The sequence below is a fragment of the Paralichthys olivaceus genome, chromosome 24, assembly GCF_024713975.1.
Source record: "Paralichthys olivaceus isolate ysfri-2021 chromosome 24, ASM2471397v2, whole genome shotgun sequence".
Classification (NCBI taxonomy): domain Eukaryota; kingdom Metazoa; phylum Chordata; class Actinopteri; order Pleuronectiformes; family Paralichthyidae; genus Paralichthys; species Paralichthys olivaceus.
Window position 1 is genome coordinate 9,643,452 of NC_091116.1, and position 24,070 is coordinate 9,667,521.

Genomic DNA, 24,070 nt, shown 5'->3' on the forward strand with positions numbered 1-24,070 from the left:
ACCTTGAGCAAATCAGGTATGGATGCTAATTTTTAAACAGCTAAAACTTTTGGTGTTTAGGACTTCATGTTTAAAGCTACGATTTAGAGATGATTGTAAAATGATGTTGATTGTTTGTAAGTGATGGCGTCAGCAACTCAAATTTTTCTAAGGTTCTGAAAACAAGAAAAGCTTATGTGTTAACAGGAGCAAAACACAGCTCTGGCTTTAGTCAGTCAGTGCTATTTAAGAAAACCACAGTGTCTCACAAATGCACAGCATCAGAATAAATTACTGTGTAAACATGTCAGACAATCAGGTTACTCCAGCTTCTGCAGACATGAGAACAGCATACGTTATATTTTACAAGAGGGTTAACTTGTGCACAGGAACAGTGTGGCCACAGCCAATCAGTGCAAAATAATAATGACATCATTGCACAAAATCGGCACAAAACCTCATTGTTGCTTCTACCTATCAAGGGATCTTACAGTTTGGCTATAGATAGCTGTTGAGCTCCCCCTCCTCCCTCCTTGCAGACTATTTGTCCAGACTTCATGAAATCAAACCTCTCTGCTTTTGTTTAGGTGGATTTAAAGTGAGGGTCAGGAAAGGAGGCCATAACAAGCAGCTTCTGTGTAATAACTCAGTTTTTCTAAACTGCTTTGTCGGATGTCCTTACCGAGCTGGCTGTTGGCTTAAGAACCTGTGTTGAAGAGATGGAGCACAGTATGAAACGCTGACATACTGCTCCCCAGACAAGGCATCTGTAAACTCAACAAAACGTCTCAAAACCTTGCTCACAGACCAAATAACATCCATGTCTTGCCACATTAGAACCAGATGTCTCTTTTTTTTCCTGTCAGCCTAAAGGACTTGTTATTGAGCTTTCTCCTACTTAAGGACCCTCAATCATTAATAATATTGTCAAGGGCCCCATCTAGTTGGAGTATGTGCTACGACCTGGTGAGCAGACCAGCACAGCTCTGCCTGACAAATGACCAGTTCACACTTTACTTTCCAAGAATTTCAAAAGGCACACACTGTAGACACCATCTGCACATTGGACTCGAGGCACACCTTTCTTTGTTTACACATAGTTTTTGACAATAGCTCAGTTATTACTCTCAGCCAATGTTTAATCCTTTTATGATACTCTATAATCCATATTGTTTTGTTGGGGAATATATATGGTAAACAGGTGAAGCAGCTTCCACAGCCGCACCACCTTCCACCTCAGAGACTCCACATTGCCACAGGAGCATGTCTCCCACTGTGAATAAAGTGTTACATATCTACTGGTGGACACATTCCTATCACTACACAGTATTTACTAGCATATAGTAGCCTGCTTCAAAGTAATGCACAGGAATAAGAGAAAGTATGCAGGCCTGCTAACTAGCTCCCTTGTTAGTGCAACAGTTGTAGCAATCAATAAACAATGGACAGCTCTGCTCTGGGAATTATCAGCAAGGCTGGAGTACAGCGTTGAACAATCAGATGGCTTGGATGACTACCTGTTGTGTAAATTATCGAAAGGCCTAGGGACAGCAGAAGCAGAGTCTATGCAGAACCGTGTGTTGCATCGATGGACAGATGCGTGTGGTAGATGTGTGTGGGAAATCTTACTGCCTGCACCTCATATCTAAACCCAGGCGACCTCACAGAGAGCAGCGCCTGTTCCTTATTGAGGTACAGACTCAGAGCCACTTCCTATCCATTTTTAAATGCTGCTGTGCCTGTCACTCACAGGGATTAGAGGGAAACCATCACAGGCATGTTATCCATCCTAGAGACAGTTTGACTTGACGGGCTCACTCTGAATGTCTGCAGGAGCAGCTCAGCTCATCGGCGCAGTGGAATCAGGTGAAAACAAGGAGAGTCACACAGCCTGAGTGGGGAATTGGGAGGGGAATTTAATTACGGGCCTTGCAGGATGGCTCTTGAGTTGGTCAGAGTTTTTGAGACTGGCTTTTAGTAAAACGTCTCAACAGCTAATATCTCCATTCCTATTAAAGTTGGTCATCACATTCATGGCGCCAAATGACTTTTCATGTAGCGCCACCATCAGGTCAAAACCATCAGTTACCAGTGAAATATTGTTGGTTCACCAGTTGAGAAATATCTCAACAACCAATTGGTTAGATTAATTAAATTAAATTTGCTAGACCATCATGCCTCACAGATGTTGAATCCAAATAACTTTAAGTTAAATATCTTAACAAATAGGCTGGGCTGTTTGGATTATCTGAATTTCTCATCTAAGCCCAACATCAGGTCAATATTGAAATGTTTCCAATATTTTAGTGTGCAAATAAATATCTGCAAAACTGTTGGCAGTCAAATCAACCTCTGTTGCACGATGATGGTCAAAATGGTATTATATTAATATTAAACATTATACCCACTTAACATTGGAGAGCCTGTTAGCATGATTCCTTTAGAATTTAGAACTTACCCACAATGGCATTCAGACTTTATCTACCTGACACTAAGTGCAAGTATTTCACAAAAGCAGTCATGCATGCTTTTCATTTGCCAATAATGTGTTCATCTGTCAAAGCTGAAGTATGTTTGGTTTTCTTGTTATCTGACAGGAGCAGGTTCACTTTAAATGTCATGGACGTGTGTCAGTGTGTTATGGGTAATAGAAGCTTGAGAAAGCACGGGTTGGGGGCGCCCACCAATCAGACAGCACTCTCAGTGCTCTTAAAATCTGTCTATCAACGCCCACCGACACACACACACTGTGTTGCTATGTTTCCATTTCTCATTCCTTTATTATCTCTCAGTTCTCTCTTTTCAGCTTCCCAGAGCAAGGTGCGGGAAGTCATTTGCTAATTGGTTTTGCAGAGGAAACTTATTCACTCGTCTCTTTCTCCTCAATACCCCAGGGCTCTCTTCCTAGATTATCCCCCTGTCTCATGCTCCTGCCAACTCAGTCGAGTTTTCACTAGAGCTTGTTATTCTTTTGAGCGGTTTAAAGCTGTGGAGCTGCAGGGGCTTCAAAAAAAACCCAAAACATGTCTCCCAGACCAGAAATCCATAAAGTGTTTATAGGAGGGACTCTGTTGCCTTTCACTTGTCTTACACAGATAGTAAATTTTATGACTTTGACCAACTTTTTCCACGTAGAGGCTCAATAAATAAATATAATGTCTTAACCACAGAGTAAAAACCTACATCATGATGGATTGCTGCAGGTTTACTGAAATGGATGGGTTAAATTTATATATTCTAAATATAACTAATTTATATTTCTACATGGCACTACATGAACCTTATATTTCTCCATATTTCTACATGGAATATAAGAAAGGCAGACTTTTGCTATCTGAAATATTATTTTGTGTCGATACTATAAGGCCATAGGTTTTGATTGCATCACAGACACAAAAAATCCTAATTAAAGTGTTGCATATGTTGTTACCCATATTTTATCTCACTTTACTGTTGACTATTACTAAAAAGAAAAACAAAGAAGAAAATTGTAAGGTCATGCATAGCACTACTCTTTGACAATCCAGGCATAATGTACTGTAATGTGTCCACCTTAAAGTGCCTTGAGGCAATGTGTGCTTCATTGAATTGAATGTAATCAATCTTTATTTTCGTTCCTGGAGGTGCAGTGCACCAGTGACTATATGACTATAGTCTATATGAGTTGGATAAAGATTAAAAAAACATTTATTTCGGGGTTTTTTTTAATCAATTAGCAGCACATCAAAAAAATATAAAAAAAGACAATAGGGATTTATTGCTGCTGTGTTAAAGGCACAGGGAGGCAACATGCAAACGTGCAGCATAATATTTCTGCAGTAAAAAGATCCAGGTAAAATTTCAGGTGTCTGATCTCAAAAAAGCTATGCAAACGGAAAGTGATCAGGAGAACTACTGATGAGCGTTTTCATTATTTAATGTATAGTCGTAAGCTAGCTGCTTAATTGTTTTTGTTGTATTTAACCTGCTAAAGCTTCCGACTCCAGCGACTACACTGAGATGGAAAGTATAATTTCAGACACAGTAAATGTGAAGGAATGCTCAAACTGAACTTTCCCTTACATTGATAGTGGCTGCACTATATTCTTTTGCCCAACAACCCAAGTAAAGATACCGTACATCTTCAGCTTACTCTTAATTTAAAAGTATAGCATTCTCACGGCTTACACAACTTTTCAAATTAACTGTGCTGTCTGCACCGTGAATATGTCTCGATCTAAAGCAAGTTGTTTTCCCCTCCGTTCATCATGTTAGAAATCAAACAAACCACAGATGGACACGTCTGCTCAGGGGTATTTATGAAATTGCAAATAAAAACATCCCTCCTTTGCATGAGGAGGATGAAGTGCATTAAGGATGAGAAAACGCCTGAAGAATGTACCTTCTTACTTCAGATACCCTTTAGTCATGCCTCAAGCGTTCCATGGAGAACTTGGTCTAGATAAAAGCTCTCAGGTGTTAATGAGGGTTGTGTGTCAATTAGCAAACCAACATATGAGTCATTCATTGAAATAAATCAGATAAGTAGCTTGACTGAAAATCCGTCATTCAATCACGGAACCAATTATTTCATCATGTTCTAGCTATGAATTTATTCATACATTGAAAGTTTTTCGGCTGGCAGCGTGAGGTTTTCTCCTCTCTGCTCCTACATTGGACTCAAAGATGAAGTGATTACATTTTGGAGGTCAAAGTTCAAGGTCGCTGTGACCTCACATAACATTGTTTATGCAATATCTCAGGAACTCCACCAGGGAATCTTTGACTCGCAGACGAACTGATTCGTTTCTATTTGGCAGTTTCTCTCAACTACAGAAACTCCACAACTGACAACATACTTTCATAATCAAACACGAAAGAAATAGAGTTCCAGTTCTTTCTTAAATAACTAAGCCAAGCCAAGTTAAGGTCTTAACCTACCAAACATGTTGCTGCTCCCCATCAGGAATAAAAAGTAGTAGGCAAGAGCAGACTCACTGTCTCTGTGTTGACAAGCTCACAGACAAACTCTCAAGTTTCACCTATGTGCTTGCCACTGTCTAGTTGGTCTCTGGATGGCAGAGAAGAAGTCATGTCCTCAGGGTTATGTGTGCATCTTAGAGCTAAGTTGGAACTCAATAGGCAATGTTTTGTCTGCTGCCGTGCAGAGCTTTATTTACACCCCAACCTCCTTTGACTTTTGGGACTTTGCTGCTGTCTCACTGCTCATCACATCTGTCTTATGCTGAGAGGAGCTATGCAAGTGAAATCCTGGCTTTGTTGTAAAATATAAAATATTAAAAAAATAGAGTCAGAGGTTTTTTTTTACGAGAATAAATGTAGTATGAGATATACACGTAATGTATAAACAATAAAAGGGGAAAAAACAACAACCCTAAAACAGGAATGCTGCAGTGATATGCATAACATGTTATTATTCTATTATTCTTAACAGGGCTTTATTGGTTTAACCTCAATCCAATTCATGTGGATGGGTTGCTACATAACAAAATCAGCTCTGGGAACTATGGTCCACCGTCCTCTTTCAAAAAGGATGTAACGGGACAGGCTAATGGAGAACAGTTGACCTCTCATAGGTGGTTGGAACCAGAATTCAAGATGGGACTGGCACATAAAGCACGTAGACCCAGATGTGTTTGACCATCTGACAAGCACTTCTGATGAAGTATATTGGTGCTTAAGCCATCAAAACCAGTGGAGTGTGGACCCACCACTCTGTCACCATAATGGAGGAAAGGGTGATGCATGGATCATAACACAGCTGTGTATTTCATGTAACATGATACAGCCTTCATAGGGTCATTTCTCCTTTTAGCACCTATGATGGGCAGGACAAATGTTTCTAGATGGGTTGTTGTGTCCCCTGAAGATAACTTAAATTCTCACAGATATTAAAGCTGGGCTTTGCTTCAGTGTAGCATCACTCCATTCCACCCTGGTGACCATAGAGCCGGATCTGGGAGAGCATAGTGCATGTTAACAGAGAGCAACTTGAGAGGGACCAGTATGATTGGTCGGGTCATGGACTTGAGGTCCTTTAGAGCTTTTCATCTTGTCATCCCAACTTTTCTGTTTGATGTGGGAACATGATCTGACCTCAATCTGACCCAACTACTCTGCAAGGTTGAGCTAAACAGCTCCAGTTGCTTTGCATGCTGGGATGCCGTTAAGTGGAGTCAACAGCTTCTAGAAGTCAGAATAAAAAACAAGGGGAGAAGATAATAATCCACCAGTGTTTAAAGATGCAATAGTTTGTGCATGCCCTATTTTGTCAGACCCAATATTCATGGATTCATCCTGCGTTGAATGGCTGAGGGTCTGTTGGGCAAATGTGAGGTTAAACCCTCAGAGAACTTTAAATGGCAAATCAGACTGAAGCTTCATAGGAGATCAAATATTGGTTAAGCAACTTGTTAATGAGGTGTATTTAGAATTGTCCTGGTTAAATGATGTGTTGTTGTGGTTTGTTAAAACTCTCCACAAAGTGCCAAGCACTGTACATTTCAAATGTTCTTTCCCCCCTTTTTAAATATTTGATGTCCTTCCATAAATGATATATCGCAGCGTCTCTGCACACATTTGCATTAGCAGCAGTGGCTGTGCAGCAGAGCAGTTTATCTTCAGACTTTAATTGTAATTCTGACCGACACATGGGAATAGATCCATGTCATCTGGATAATAGCATGCGTCTGAAACTAAGTTAGTAAATCTCAATAACATCAGTGTCTAAATACAAAAACTCACATTGTGTTCTTTTGGTGACAGATTTGTTCTGGAGGCTGAAATGATTAAAGCATTACGTAGTAATCCTATGAATATAATATGGTTAGCACACTCCAGGTTTGTTTTTCCCTTAAGCAGAGCCTGATGACACCTTTCAGCCTTGTAGAAATGCACGGGCTGACAACACAGTGCACTGCTGTTAATTCACTGTATAATCTCAGGATCAAAATTTAATTGCCTCACTATCTCAAATGAACTGATGTTTTTTTTCTAACGCCTTGGGAGCCTGAGATAATGCATAGAAAGTTTAGGGTTGAAGTGACAGTCTCAGAGTGTGCAATGTGCATTTAATGAGTTTGTTAAAGGCAGAAATTACAACTATCATCAGAAAGTATTGTATAATTCACCGTTATGTCTCATCTAGTAAGATAATGATGAATGATCTGAATAAAAAAGGTTGATAACATGTGGAGTCATGTAAGTGCACCATATATGTAGCCAATATTATTTACATGGTCACCAATGAAAAAATAGTTTTATGCATAGTTTTTGCTTCTCAAATTCGACTGAATGTTGTAAATATTGAACAAAACTTGATACTTAATATCCCATTCAGAAAAGGTTGAAGACTAACCAGTAATAATAATACCAACGACAGAGTGCGGGATATTTTGGCTTCATTTCGGGGTAGTGGGAGGAAGTGGAGACACATCCTCCATCTTTAAATACAGTCTGTGATTTTACATACTTGGACCACCTGTATACTCGCGGAAATGTTAATATGGATAAGATAATCACATGCTTAGTTTGAATCTAGACAGTGTATACAAGAAGACTTGCATACAAAATGTAACTTAGAACACCAATTGTAAGTGACTTCTGATGCAGCATCAGAAATTATTCAGTAAGTCTCACACGTTATTTTCTTTCATCGCTCAGTTCTCTTGTGAAAATGACCGTCTGACTCCATCGTCATGCCCGTGGCCAAACAGATTGATTATTTTGTGTTTGAGGAAAAATGCTCCCAGTGTTAGTTTTACTGGGTTAGCATTCTCGATAAACAGATTAATTTGAGTAACCCATGTTGTCTCTCCCTCTTTATGAGTGTCCTAGGGCCCCTACCAACTTCTGCCTGACTCATTATTTAAAAGAAAAGACTCTTGCTCAGTCTCACTCTGTCTCTGCCACAAAGCTAAAACAGAGCATAACAGGCACCATGCCAAAACAACCGTTTTTTTCCTGGATTAAGCTGAATACTAGTAGCTTCTTAAAAAGCAGCTGATGTGAAGCTGTGTTGTTATTCTTATATAATTAACTCATTCATGAACATAAAGGCAACGCTTGAAACCGTGTCAGGCTGTTTTTTATATCTGCATATGTGGGACAGGGACGAGGAAACATTTTGCCACTTTGATAGCTTCAGAAACCGAAGTATTGTTCCACAGTAAACACCCACGTGGCACTTTTCCTCGTATTGTCTAAAAACAGGTTTAATGTAGTTGGCGTTGTCCACCAACTTCCAGCTTCTGCAACCATATCAATCAAGCAAGTCTTTTTTTAAAGGTGACATATTATGTATTATTTGTTGTTTTTATTTTCCCCTGTCAGTGTCTTATATAGGTTACTTGTGTATGTAGAAGGTGTGCAAAGTTAAAAAGCCAAAAGTCTGAGGTGAAGGGAGCTCATCTCGTAAAAGAAAACACTGCTCCTGAAGCTCCTTAAATATCCCCTCAGTAGTCGCTGATATTTCCGGGGCATCATGATGTCACATGCTGAACATTAGAACATGTAAACCTTTTCAAGTCTAACCCAAATTAAAGTTATGGCCCTGAATATGACTATAATAGGCCTCCTTTAACATTTAGAGACTTTGGAATTGTGTTTAAATCAATATAAAATACCCATCCATCAATTTGTTATCTATACTGTTTACCCTTATAAAAGGTTTTACACCATATATGATGCTTATATATTTTTCATTCCAGCTTTGACCATTCAGCAGGAGTCAGACACTGAGTGTGTGAATGTGGCAGAGAAGCCACAGCTTTAGGGACCAATTCAAGGATCAATGAATAAGGCTACTACAGCTCATTCTCTTTGTGCGGTAGCATTTAGAATCCAGGGAAATGAAAATGGCACGACTCCTGAACCTCTGCTTCACTTTAAAGTAAACACAGCAAAGATCCTTCTGCAGAGGCTAACAGCCTCCAATCCTGTACATCTACACATAGTCACACACTTAACTTACACAAAGCTGAATTAACTAGCAGCCCCCTGTGTTGTCCCTGGGGCTGTCTTCACTTTACACTTGTCTCAGTGAATTATTGCAGGTGCTGAGTTCTCCATGTAGATCGGAGCACACATTTAGCCACATTTGTATGTTATACCTTATTTAAAGCTTTAACAGCAGTAAATCCAATTGTCTCTCCATGTCTACAACCAAATTGATTTCATAAAATCATTTGAAGCCACATGTGGTATTTCCTAGATCTACACGTAGCAAGCATGAAGCCATAGCAACAAAGAGAAGTGGGATGAAGGTGCGTTAAATGGGTTGGGATTTGGGCTTGAAAATGGGTACATGGGTTGTCATCCTCCATCACTAGAAGATATGTAGTAAATTTTACCTGACAAATTATTCCATGGTCCAGTATATAAATAGTACTGTAAATATAGCAGGTGTCCTTTCACGTGGAACTCAGCTGTCCATGTTGCATGAAGGATGCAAGGACAGGCTTATTATCAATCCAAGGCAGCTTCTCATATATAATGTCAGGTTTTCTTTCAGTTCAATGTCACTCCAGTCAATAAGTGAGCGAGGGAGCATGAGCCGTGCCTGGAGGCTGTAGTGTATCCGTGCATCCACACACTAGAAAGTGCACAGGCCACAGCTCGCCGACTGCCGAGCAGGGAGTTGTGTACAAACCGTATCTCCGGATCCTTTTTTCGCTGTCCTGCTATTAATCACAACCTCATGCTGATTTTGCTGAAGCAATGTAAGCAATTTGTAGATTAAGTTGAAAATGAATGCGGCCATCTAGATTTGCTTTTGCATTTGAAAGCAGCGTAGTGCTTTGTGCTTAGTCGGGGGTTTTGTGAGACGAGTATGCAAAATAATAGGAACCTCCAGGGAACTTTGTAGCTTCAGGGTAGGGCTAGTTGTTGTGTTTCCTTCTCATTTTAGTTATTTACAGATTTATTGAATTTTTGAAATGATTTTAAATGAAATGAAAAAATAATGATCTGTTCCTGTCTCTAATTTTGTTGCTTAGAAGAACACAGCTTTTTTCCCAGTGTGTGGATGACATGTCTGATAAACATAAATAGCAGTAAAGCCAATGTCAACAAAGCACGTTTTCAGTAAACTGAAAAATCCTTATTGTTTTTACACATGGCTAATTTGACTACATTTAGGCAAACAGAAAATAAATGTATTCACAATTTACGAACCAAACTTTTAACACAGGCAGTGTGGGGAAAAATTGGAATAATATGAATGACAGAAAATATAGCGGAAGGGTTTTGGACCTATAATTAGACCTGTAAACAGATCTCATCATATTTCATCATATCTTGTCATGTCACTATCATGGTAACTGATGCACTGGTCTTTGAAATGTTGATACCAAACCATAATATTTCCCTTACGTGGAGGAATAACACTACAAATTAGAGGATCCCTCTAAAAATATGACAAGTGATCTAAAAACATCAGACTCTTAACAGTAGACTCCCTACATCTGCGGGTCGGAGGCGACTGCTGCTCCGCCGATGAAGCCACACTTGTAAAACGTAATTAAAGCGAACACAGATCTCTTTCGCGGTGGCAAGGGTCGACCACTTTGCACGACTGATCAGATTTTCCGGCCTGTTGTGCAGCGCACAAGACAAATCTCATTGGTTCGTTTTCATCCCAGGCTTTTGGTGCCGTCAGCGCTGTCACATCAGAGGAAATCTTCAGGATTTAAACAGGAAACAAGTGTGCAATATGAATTCAAATCATCATCGTTTTAACCATGGAAACCACAGATGAAGGAATTAAAATGACAATGGCTCATATAATAATCCAAATTGTCCCTGTTGTTGCAGATGGGGAAGCATGATGATGATGATGATGTGTACTTCTCCATGGAGATGTTGCCTGCTCCAACGCAACCCATATGAACCGCTTGACTCCAGGGCCCTCGAGTCCCAAACAATCGACCCTCGCCTCAGGAAGAGCTGCAGCAGAGGTAGTTGACATTTCAACAGGTAAGGTTATTGCAATCACCACAAACATTGAAAAAGCTCCACCTCAAAACATATCTAGAGAGGGATAGCGACATTAAACAATCACCATGTTGACATAACAGTAACAACCAATAAAATACTTACAGGGTACCTAGTATTTGAGAAGAAGACAAGATTAAGATGTAAGAGGGTATGTAAATACAAGTACAAGATTTTTCTCTTGTATGTTATATTACTTTGACCTCATCTGTCTGTAAACTCAAATTTCAATCACTATTAGTTGTCTGAGCCTCACAGATGGTGTAAATGAGTTCATTGTTACAATGCTCTCCAAACCTCCTGGAACCTTTTTGCTAAAACGTGCCATAAATCTGGTCAAAAAAAAGTGATCTCGCTCATCAAATATTAAATGAATTTCAACTTTGAGGTGAAGTTGCTGGAGACAAGTCAAGCTTTTTTTTCTCTTTCCCAAGGACATTTATGCCATAAAAACCTTTTCTTACCTTTTAAAAGATATTCTGGGTCTTCTGCAACGTGTAACTGGTCATCCATGACTTCTCTGGTATAAATACTGTATGAGGTGACAAATGGGCCAAACCGCTTAAGAATCTGTTACCATGGGGATGTAAAAGCTGTAAAAATAGCAGCAGACCTTGAATTTAAAGACTTGAGATGTACCCGTCAGCAGATGTGACTTTGTCTTTCTTTGATGCACTATAAGGCAGACGTTTATAGAAACACAATAAGTTGCAGTAGTCGGTTGTATTTTGGGGCCACCAAGTAGTAATGTAAAGCTAGATGTTATAGCCATGCTCAAAGGCCTGAGACCACAGTTGGTATGATGATGTTACGAAACAATGAGAACCTCAGGAACTACATTGGGTGCCAATTCCCTGACTTATCCCTCATATGAGTCCAAAGAACTCTGAAGGATTTGTTGAGATTTCAAGTGAATCCTACATGATCTTTTGCCTGTAATGTGAGAATCCTCAGTGCAAGTTGTTCTTAGAGTTTGTCATGGCACACTAATGACATCACATTTGTGATTTGTGCTGCCGCTTTAAATTATTTCAACCTATTAGAACTCAACAAAACAAGATCCTTAAAGTGGATTATCTGACCGCCAGATGCACAACACATTGCAAATAGCGTCAAAAGATCAATTTGCAAATTGAATCCCTTTCAAAAACATTGATTTTTGGAGGTAGGAAATGTCAACTCAAGATTTAAGGTCAGGGTATATTTTTAACGTTTCCAGCAGGTGTAACCAGCATGACTTGTTCCTCCTGTCACCCTTTTCCAGACTCATGGCTTGTCACGCTGTGTTGTGCCCTGCTCGGAGAAACACAATAACAAGTAAATGTAGATAGAAATGTGCAGGTTGTTGCAATTTTGAGATCACCAGGAACTACATCTTTTTTTGCTAGATCACTTTGGCTGCCTGGGTTCACACTGTACACTGTGGGAAATAAACAATGTTGTACAGCAGTGCAATTTCTCACTGTTTCATCAGTCAGGTCCTGCAGGTCTCTCTGGCCTTTGCAGAGTCACCAATAATCGTTTTATCAGTAGTGGCGAAGTGGCTGAGGTTGCTGCTCAGGTGACTTGATATGAGATAACCTGCATCGCTGACGATACTGAAACCCGCTGCCCTGGGGTCCTGACTCCCCCGTGTCTCTTCTCAGCGATCACTTTGACGAGGTGGCAGATCCAATACAGCACGTTGGTGCACTGCCTATCTGATGAAGCACCGCAGTGTAACTCTCTGGACTGGCCAAATTATGGCTCCTGGAAGCACAGCTAATCTAGTTAGAGATGGAGCTTCATGGGTGCAACACTGTCTGAATAGTTTCCTTCTCCATTGGAGAGATGCCACATTTGCACTGTATAAAGAGGCCAGCAATGTAACACTACCATGAACACCTTGCCTTAATGCACGACTTTATGTGGGGAGTGGGACGTCGCTTCACAGTGATGAAATGAACTGTGTGGCCTATGTGCTGTGGCAATAACCATAAAATTATATTTATTCATAAAAGGAAACAAAGAGTGTTCCCTCCTGACTTACTATGGGTAGAGGTGGATTTTAAGTACATTTACACACTGAACTGTTCTTTGTACTGAATACATTTCAGAGGAAAACATTGTACTTTTTACTCGTGTTCCAAAGAGCCTACTCAACCTTTGTTTTGACTGCTACATCCGTTGAAGGGTTAGTTCTCTAAGTAGCTTTTAAAAGAATGCTACTTAGGTTAATAAGGAGCAACTAAGTTCTGGTACCATCAGTGCAGACACATATTGTGCTCATATTCAGGTTCATAAATTTAATGTTGGTTATTACTTGAAAAGGTTTACATGCTTATGAGTTCAAAAAATGCAACATTTTGCTCATTGTGTCCATTCCAGCTCCTCTTTTCAGCCTCTGTCAGCAACGCTTGCTTTTAGCTCCTGATAAAGTCCAGTCTGCTCTGATTGGCCAGCTAGCCAGCTCTGTTGTGATTGATCAACTGCTTCCAGCATGTTTAGGAATTGTCAGTCTTCGCCGTCACTTTACCTGCTTTGTGGTGATGTCACATGACTCCCTTTACTGTGGGTTTTGGGCTTTAAATCTTTGCAGACATTTACAAAACACCTATAAAAGACACACTAGCTCTTGTATTGATATATATACAGTATATTAGCTGTAGCACTTTATTGGTTTTGTTCCTATAGGGAACCTCTGAACCATTTGTGATATGACCAGTCACCTCAGTGCTGTGCTGTGATTTTTCATTACCCAAGAGTATGAAGGAAGTCACTGTCAGCCTGTCTTCTGTTTTTTACTGATGTCCACTGCTGTAACTCTCATCACAAAAGGTCAGCAACTTTCAAAGAGAAAACAAACATTTTGAACTTAATTTCCACCCTGACGTCCTCCGGCAGAAAACAAAGGTTCCTGTGCCCTGGGCAAATGTCCTGTAGTGGAAATACTGTACTGAAATACCTTTGTTATAAACATGCCTTATGCTCAGGCTGAAGCCAGAGAGACTGCTTCTGTAAACCACAGTGCACCTTAGGGAGTTTCAGGGATACTAAAGTAAAACCTTAGCCTGTATTGGATTACTGGCACCATTTAAAATTGTTAAACTGAAGTTACATATTGTTTTAATAGATACACTGTCCATGGCTATGGTTGTTTACATTTTAAATAATGTGAAATCTATCTTTATCTTTATCTGTAAGCTTTCACACCAGCAATAGCCAGTGGCTAGAGGCATTGTTTTCAGGTTGTCTGTCTTTTGTACGTATGCACTGTAATTGTGAACACAATATCTCAAAAGCACCTTGAAGAAATGTCTTCAAAGTTGGTAAAATAATGAAATCGGACTCAAAGATGAACTGAAACCATTTTGATGGTCAAAGGTCACCATGACTTTCTTAAAAATTTCACCAGTTGTCACTTGGACTGAAATATGAATAAGAATATTATAATTATGTAAATTGAAATGGCACCGGGTGGAGGCATACAACTGCAGGGTGGTAATTCTCGTTGCAGTCATCAACATTTTAAATATATGAAAAGATTATTTGTTATCCTCTGTGTCTATTGTGGCTGTGATTTTTTTCACTAGCACAACATATATACAGACAAATGTGGGAAAGGGCAGACCTCACTGTTGAGCACCTACACCAGCAGGAATAGATTAAGGAAAACGGATTTAAGCAGCCAGTGCTATCTTCAAACCTCCTCAAGGTTGTGCCACATAAACTATCAGGGCCACATACTGGTTCTTTACACAATATGACCCACTGCTGCATAATACATCACCTCCTTGACACCAAACGGGAGAGACACCATTGCAGCTCACATCTTCCAGCTCGTGAAAGACACGTCTTTGAAGCTCCACTGCATGTTAACTCCACAGGATTGTCAGGTGCACCGTGACCTGACATTGCATTGGACTTTAAATGCACAGCAGCACTTGGGACGCCAGACTGTCTTTCCAAAGATAAATTTGCTGCTGGGATGGAGTGAGGAGGGAAAAAAGACTGAGTTTATCTCAAACGCAGCGTTGTAAGCTATGACAGGAAAATAATGATTCGTTGTTATCAGAATGAGGCCAAAAGAGGCCCCTGTTTTTTCCCAACCTGACAATTTAGTGTTCCTTTCGTGTGCTACAAAGAGTGGAGTTACAAAATCAGGCTTCTCTCATTTCCATGACTGCTGTCAAATGCACATGGGATGCCTGTCCTGCAGTGTGAAACAGGCACACAGGGGAACATGTGATACTGCACTATAGCAAGTGTGCTTCTGTCAACTCTTTTCATGCCTGAAACACATTTTCTGCAATCAGTGAAAAAGCGATAATGTGATTGTTTGACAAGCATTGAGGTTAGCCTTGAATTTGCAGGAGGATAAGATATAAGAGGCATGTTTCAGAGGTAGTTATTTTTACACACACACCTTTGGCAGCATCAATTTTCGTAGACGCCATCCAACCCTCATTTCGACAGCACATGCACCTTTGTGATCAATAATGAAATTGTTATTTGTGAGTCCAGCAAACAGCTTTAAGTAGTGGGAGAATGTGTAATTACACTGCGATTGAATCTTGTCCACCACTCCACAGTAAAAGCTCTCGCTAAGTGACACAAAAAAACTGAACCCGTGTCACACCAAACATTGTCATTAAGGCCTCTGAGCGTCTGCTCCCTTTAGTGACACACTAATATCATTCTCAAAACAATGTCCGCAAATTAAATGCTCAAGGAAAAAGAACAGAATTAAATCTGTGACACAACATCAATACCTGGGCAGCAGCTTGCATTGCTTGCATTGTTTCTATAAATGGATGCTCTCAGATAAGTGTGCCACTCACTACTGTCTTCAGCAGTGTCAAAGAATGTTTGAACTGTAGCATTCTGCAGCTCTGAAGTTCTTCAGTTGGAGCAATAACCGAGAATTTTATAAAAAGGCATTAGGTTTTGGTGAAAATGTAAATGGCAAATAATAATTATCATACTTCATATATGCACTTTTCAGGCAAGTAATTGATTTCCAAGAACAAAATCCTGAAAGACATGACTGCTACCCAATAGTAAAGCCAAAAAGAGGGAAGCCACCTGTTGGCTGGCCACAGTATAGTTCATAAATCCCTCCTCCTTATGTGAGTGGATGGGACATGTACCATAATGTCAAAGTATACGTCAAATCATTTTTTCTCAAAAAAGGTTTTTGTCATTCTAGGTAGTTCTATTCACACTGATGTATGTTCAATAGCTCATGTTTTTGCAAAGTTTGGTTTTAATTAGTCAAATTATTGATTAAAACCAAACTTTGATCAGTTATTTGATGACATGAAAACATTGTGATTGAGAGCCGAGACTGACTAAAAATGTGAGTGATCGTGTGCCAGAGTGGAGATGCGTCGTCCATCTTTATATTATTATATATTATTATTATATTATTTATATTTTTGGTTATGTTACGTTGCTTATCTTAGAGTGAAAGGCTGTTGCCTAGCACAGACATCTACAAAAGCCTCCATTTAGTTTGCTCACCACATGTGACTCGAATTCAGAAAATGACAGCGCTGATCCGAACTGTTTTCCCGTTCGCTGTGTCAGAACAGAGCGCTGCCTGCATGTGTCCTTCAAGTGCAGCGGTTTTCAATAGCAGCCAAGCAACAAAGAGACCAACCAATAAACTATTAGCTTTCACACACAGGGAAACCAATTACCTGCTGTTGCCTAAAACAGAGCTTGAGTAAGCAGAAGTGTAAAAATGTAAAGGTAATTAGCATAAGGCATTGAGTCGTTCTGGGGCCTGGTGAGTGTTTGTGTGCATTTGTGTATGAGTGTGTATGAGTATGAATGTTCATTAGCTCTGTCAAACCACAGCCAAGGGTACCATTGCCTCTTGCATGCTCTGCCCCCATCAAATGTTATTGCCTGTCCTCCAGGATCCATACAGCAAGGAGAACTTACAGAACAGCCAATATGGGAGCAGAAACGCTTTAAATGTCCACTGCATGGCCAAAGGTATATGGACAAAAATAGGACGTGGACAGTGGAAAAGTAATTCCAATCTGATTGTTTAACATTTCATAATATCTTAAATCGATGCTGTAAGAGCTGCCACCCTTGTGGAGGGTTTGTCCCACATTGTTGATCATGGGTTGCAGGGCTAAGTGTTTTTTGTTTAAATTAAGCAGTGGAGGACACTAACATCAACATACAAGCCTATTTGAAAACCAATGCAACAACACTAAGCCCTCCACAAGTGTTTGCTGATGTTTTCTGTTTTTTTAATGATTGTTTTTTGCTGATTTCTGTCAGCCAATCAGGAACTGAGGAATCAACCTCACTTCCGTTTCATTCAAACTCTCTCACACACACTACTATACTCTCTCGCATGCTCTCTCGCATACACTACTATACTCTCTCGCACACACTACTATACTCTCTCACATACCCAAATACTGTATATGCTCTCACACACACTACTATTCTGTCTCGCATAAACAACTATACTCTCTCACACACTACTATACTCTCTCACATACACAACTATACACTCTCATACATACATGTAAAAGGAGTATAATAGTGTGTGTGTATGAGTAGAGTAGTGTATATGCAAGGTTATGATAGTGTGTGTAAGACCAAGTATGAATTATGTCCCAGGCGGCCCCTCATAGGTGAGGTTAACTGCTGATGTTAGGGGACAGGGCCCTGACTCGCAGTTGTTTTGCAATTTATAAAAAAGTTTCAGTTGTCCAGTATTTTTTGTACAATGCAGAAAACAGAAATAGATCCATCTATCTATCATCTGTCTGTCTGTCTGACTGTCTATCTACCTTTTGGTATCTTGTTATCCGTTTTTCTGCTCGTCTCTCTCTCTCTGTCTTCTCCTCTCGCTCTCAGCGCTCAAGGTGAGTTCAGCCCTTCACAGCCCAGTGGGCTGGTAACATTTCCTAACCATTAGGATGGCTAGCTATACACATGCATTCTCCCTCTTCCTCTCTCTCTCTAACACACACGCACACACACATTTATACTATACACACTCACAAAGGCAGAGAAGAAAAGGGAGGGCGAGGCGAGTGCCAGGCGGAATGCGGGCAGGCCAGCCAAGGTTTTCCGGTACACGGGTCTCATCCCGCCACATGTCACCCTCAATTGTGGTTAACGCTACCATGATCAGAGGCTCCCTGACACTCCTCTGTTGCCCCGGTACCCACAGGCGAAGGAGGGGATGAGAGGCAAAGAGTGGAAGAGAGGAGGGTGGTAGATAGTACAAACAAACAAGACGGAGGAAGGACAGGAAAAACGACAAGAGGAGGAAGTGGGGTCAGGGGGTGAGCAATACCGAAGGACGGTGGGCAATGGGAGAGAGAGGGGGAGGAAATGAAGAGGAACAGAAAGTGGCATTGGCTGAGGAGGAAGAGAGCAGTGACGAAGGTGACAAGAAGGCTGCGGGTGAATAAGGAAGGAGGCGGGAATGTGTGTGTGCGTGGTGTGTGGGGGTTGAATTGAAAACGAGGAGGAGAAAGGGAAGGTGAAAAGGGATTGGCGGAGTGTGTGTGTGTGAGAGAGAGAGATAGAGAAAGGAGAGGTGAGATACGCTGAAGGGAACATCAGTGCTGGTGCCCAATCCGCTGTTATTTCACTCTCCTGTCATTAGCCAGCATCACTCCTGCGGCAATTATCTTCACAACAGTGTGTGTGTGTGTGTTAGCGTGCATGTCTGTGTGTGATTTAATGATGAGTGAAAAATGCTTGGAGGGAAGGAGAAAAGGGAAGAGTGATCATTCTCCTCATCAAACACTGACAAAATACTGGCGACGCACACTCCCCTGTGGAGATAATGTGTGTGTGTGTGAATGTGTTCATGTGTGTGTGTGCAAGTGCAGGGGGGTTTGTATAAGTTCAGTCAGGCTGCTAATTATTAGATGTGAGTGTGTTTGTTTCGCTACAGGTCCATGCCTCATGCTGGAATCAGTCACGTATTCATATGTGTGTTTCTCACTACTTATGTGACGTTCTGTTACTCAGACTGTGTGTGTGTGTGTGTGTGTGTGTGTGTGTGTGTGTGTGTGTGTGTGTGTGTGTGTGTTGCCAGATCTAGTCAGATAACCTCCCCCAGTCTGTCCACATTCCTCTTTTTCTCTCTGTATCTGTGCAGCTACTCCTTCCCTTACCTCGGATTTATTTATTCTTGCGTGTGACAACAGTGTGTGTGATTGCAAGTGTGTCCCCCATCAATGTATGTGTGTGTTGAGGTAATGCTAGACTAGGCCGGGCCCCAGTGTAGCCCGGTGATTCACCTTTTCTCCTCCAGGTTTCCACCTGGTCACTGGAGCAATGCACTGATAAGACCTGACACCTGTCTGCTTGGATGGCCAGCAACAAGCCTCACACACAAACACACCTACACATGCACACTATGCATCCATGCATAAATGCTCATTCACGCTCGAGCCCTCAATCGCACCATAACGACTCATGCCCTTGCACAAGCTTGAAGGTAAAAAGTTAAGGTAAATAGGGACATATGCATGCACACATACGCACAAATGACACATAAACAAAAAAACACTCATAAACATCCCGCTGCTTCCTCTCTCGTCTGTAACTCCTCAACACGCACAAAGTCCTGACATTATTGTGTTTGCGTTGCATCGAAAGCTGACAAAACCCGAGTTGCTCTGTGTTGTGTGTAAATATGTCCGAGTTTGTCTCGTGCTGTTCTCGTAAGGCAACGCGGCACAGTGATTCACCAGAGTGTGTGAATTGTGTGTGTGCAGAAATACAAGATATCCAAACAGAGCAGTTGTTTGAACTTCTTAGTGTTTCTTAAATACTTACTCTGAGTCGAGAATATTCAGAACTACCACATGGTTGGCTGCTGTGAAATTAATTTATCAGCAGGTGACAGCTTTGATTTCTCTTAGCAGTTAAATGCTGTTCAGTCAAAATTTTAAACATGTTATGGCTGTTTCAACGATCAATTGGTTAAATGTGAATGGCACAAGGGCAGTGAGTGCATCCAAATCATGGACTGTAAAGATGGAAGACAAGTCTCCACTTCCTTCCATTATCTAGAAATGTGGCCGAAATATCCTGGACTCTTGCACATTCAGAGTCAGAGTCTGCACAGTAGTAATAGAACTGTGGTCGCAGTTGTATATCCTCCTGCACCCTTATTAGCTTTTGACTCTCACTAAGAGGAAACCCAGTTGGGTGAAATGTGTGAGATCAATCTGTGAGGAAAATCTGAAAATACAAGAGGCTGGATTATCACATTTGTCTTTGTGTATTTATTAGGAGCTTTCTGCAGAAAGGATCAACACAGAGAGTCACAGGGATCTCAGAGTGCTGATGAAGAACAGTCAAATGCAAGCATCTTATATAGGAGAACTAAGGCTGTTTGTCTGAGCCAGTTCAGACTGGTTCTGTAGGCACAGTTTGAGACAGGAGTTAAGACACAGGAAACGTATTTGTATAAGTTTCCTTTAAAGTTAGAGCATAATCCCTTGGACAGTCATAAAGCAATAGAAAGGTCATAAATGTTTTAGCAAGGTCATAAAAATTTAGGTCACAAACAGTTCAGGTCATAAAAGGCTTATTCAGGGATATAAATGTTACTGTTCAACCACAAAATAGTTTCCCACCACACTTATTATTTTTTCCACTACAAATCAAAGCGAAAGCAGGGGCCGTAAGTCAATACCTCTCTACCTTTTTATTTTTACTACACTCGTCTCTCAAGCTGCCATTATTATCATCGCAGAGGACAACATCAGCGAGTGCAATCAAAAGTCATTGCAGTCATTGCTGCGATACTCTAAATAGCACTGTCAAAGTGAATCTGTTGGCATGAGACAATTCAGAATGTAGGCCATGTCAATATGGCTATGTGCTCCGGGCTTTGATCATTTTTACTCTCCAGCAGATACGCTGAGGTATTGCTTATAAAAGCGCAATGAAATAATAAAAATAAGGAGCCATATGTAAGAGGAGAGGCTGAAGTGATGTTCTTAGCATGCTCCTTTCACCCATTGTCTATCTAAAGTAGACCCGCAACATGCTGACATGCTGGAGGTCAGGCTGCGGTGCACGGGCGACATGGCGGACATCGTGACAAAATCTGTGTATGTGCTTTTAAAAACATGTAACAAACAATAACTAGATGTCAAATCAAGTCACTTTTGTTTCTATCGTGCCAAATCACAGCATATATTTTCCCAAGGCAATTTACACTGTAAAGTCATGACCTTTGCAATACTGTAGAGGGAAAAACTCAACAGTTCCCATAATGAGAGATGAGAGAGATGAGAGAGAGAGACACTGGGAACAGTTGTATAACTGATCTATTTAGGTGTTGTCAGACTGATTACATATAGACATTATGTGGTGTTATAGATAATAAGTATCTGCAATTGAAACATTTTATTCTATCTAAACAGCACTTAGAGGGGAGGAAACAGATTTCTTTATTCTATACAGCTTTGATGTCATATGATAAAGAGTCCACCATCGACAGGCTAGAGGCATGGAGACTGGATATTCAGAAAGACATGCAAAAGGCTGATTGGAATGTTTTAAAGCCCAAAAACAATCTTTCAGTTTTAGAATGAAATTATTACAATACAAATGGTTGATGAGAACATACATTACCCCAGTTAAGTTAAACCAATGGTCCCCTGATGTGCCAGACATGTGCATTGAGTGCTTGGAAGGAAAGGGTACTCTGTACCACTGTGTACTGCCCAAAGATTTAAAAAAATATTGGAAAGAAATTGTTCTGACTTTATCTGAGATTGTTGGAGTGAAGGTACCTCATCAGGCAAAAATTTGTATACTTGGTATATATCCCAAAAACTTTATGGTCAATCCTAAAGAGTCAACTTTAATTGATTTCAGACTCCTACAGGCCAGGAGGATGATCGCTCTGTCTTGGAAAAAAATAGATGTACCCTCGATACAAGTGTGGATAAAGGAGATGGCATCTTGTATTGTGTTGGAAAGAATGACTTATATAACCAGGGGAAGGACTGTAGAGTTTGAGACTGTGTGGAAACCTTTAATAGAGTTTCTTAAATGCACAATCAACCTGAAACTGCTGTATTGATGTGTGTAGTTGAGTGTTTGTGTGTGTTGTTTGTTTTAAATGTGTGCAGTATGTGAAATGTCTTGTGGAAATTGTAATAATTGTATTATCAGATAGACACCGATCGTAATGGAATTATTGTGAACTCAGGCATCGCTATAAATGATCAGACACCAAATGGTTGTGAGAAAATATTAATAAATGTTGAATTTCCTAAGCTTTTAAATGTCAGAAGGAGATCAAGGGTGTGATTAAACCAGCAAGTGGTTTAATTTACACATCGAAAGAAGTCAATTGAGACTAATAGTGACTTATTAGGGTTTTTAATAACAGCGTAGCAGCAGATGTCTTGGTCTATCTCAAATTCTTTTCTCGCTTTAATCACTCGATTACCACACTGTGAACCCCATTAATTCAAAGATCTGCAGTGGTCTGACTGGTTTATGGCAGTAAACACTGATTTGTGGTCTGGACAATTAGCAAAGTAGCTGTGACAGTGTGGTGGCTCAGAAACGCTCCTGGAATTAGTGTTTACCACGATGAATTCAGGGAAGCAGCACCAAAGACAAATGATGACGTGGTTAGTGAGCAGATTGGATCCAAGCTGGTGCAGCAACCCAACAAGAATGTAACAAGAAATGTCTCCTAAAATCTGTCCATCCTGAGCTAAGTTTCATCTCCCATACTTGGAGTGCTTCCTGTAGCGAGCCCAGAGTTCCACAACCCTGCGCCGAAAAATAAGAAAACGTCATTATTTCCCCTATTCCCATGGATGCAACAACAGCACATGGACTTGTTTTAAAAGCAGAAGCTCCATGGCAACGGCGTACTAATGATGCACTGTTGCACCATTGCCTCATTCAGCAGCCATATTTCAGGATAAGAAGCAGCCTCCTATCTGTGTGGGCTGCTGCTCAAGAGGTAGAGCTGGTCGGCCTCTCCACTCTGCATTGTTTAAGATACTGAACCCCTCATTGGATGTGTCTGAAAGCCGCTCTATCGACTTTCATGATCCCCTGACTTGTCCAGTAGCGCCAGGTTGTAGCTTTTTTTCTTTAGTATAATATATCAACAACTTTTACCTACAAATGTGTCGTACAACCACTATCTTTGGTGTTACGGACTGTGTATGGTGCTTTCAGCCTTGGTCACTCTGGAAACAAAAGCACTGGGCTGCAAAGTGGCAATATAGATATCTTCTATTTTTAAATCTGTGGTTACTCTCTGTCTTCTATCTCGGTCTCAATTATTGTGAGATATACTGACGGTGTCCATAGATGCTGTAACTAGTATATTTAGTAACAGGGACCTCTTACCAAGTCCCTCCTCATCATAAGAGGCCCTTGAGCAACTGTCAGAGGTGGACAGGCCATCTGGAGCTGCAGATGACCTGTCTGCAGACAGCGGGTCCAACATCCCCTCCAAGTGTCCCATGATGTTTGGAAGTGCTGATGGAGAGTGGAAGCTGCTCGCTTCAGGTGTGTGTGTGTTGGGTCACGAGCTCTTCACATCTAATGAGTCCATCTTCCTCCCCCCACCTGCCATCTTTAGTTTCATACACTCCAGCTTCCACCGTGCACTGACAGCGACTGGCTGTATTTGCAGTGCAAACTGCAGACGTGTTGGACAAACAAAGGTGCACGGAGGAGCAGCAGAACCAAAATGTAAAAAAACTGAGGTTGGAACATGAAGTCCCAACCGTCCCTTGTGGGCAAATGTGATCAAATGTCATAAGTTAAAGGATGTGGTTGCCCTGGAACTGACAGAGCGATGTAAACGTAGCATGTCAGCATGTGGAACTGTCATGTTTTAAACATACAGTAACTATATTATTTTGCCTTTAGGTGTTGCTGCAAATATCAAACTTCACACAGATGATGTAGGCTCTGTGTTACACGCACAGCACATTGGGATTCTGTGTGGTCTCCAGTTTGCTTAGATGTACTCCTGGAAACATGAAGTACTAAAATAGCATATAATCCATAATAAGTTAATGCTAATATGGTCAAATGTGTTTTAGATGAGGCGTTACGTGCAGATTTG

At 40.8% G+C, this 24,070-nt stretch overlaps 1 long non-coding RNA gene across 1 annotated transcript in view; it reads left to right on the forward strand.

Moving 5' to 3' along the window:
• Positions 1-10,945, forward strand: part of LOC138407057 (uncharacterized) — a 137,247-nt gene extending 126,302 nt beyond the window's left edge. Inside the window, exon 7 of the long non-coding RNA XR_011240493.1 lies at positions 10,792-10,945. This is a non-coding gene — a long non-coding RNA (uncharacterized lncRNA). The remainder of the gene's footprint in view (positions 1-10,791) is intronic.
• Positions 10,946-24,070: the final 13,125 nt, after the last annotated feature.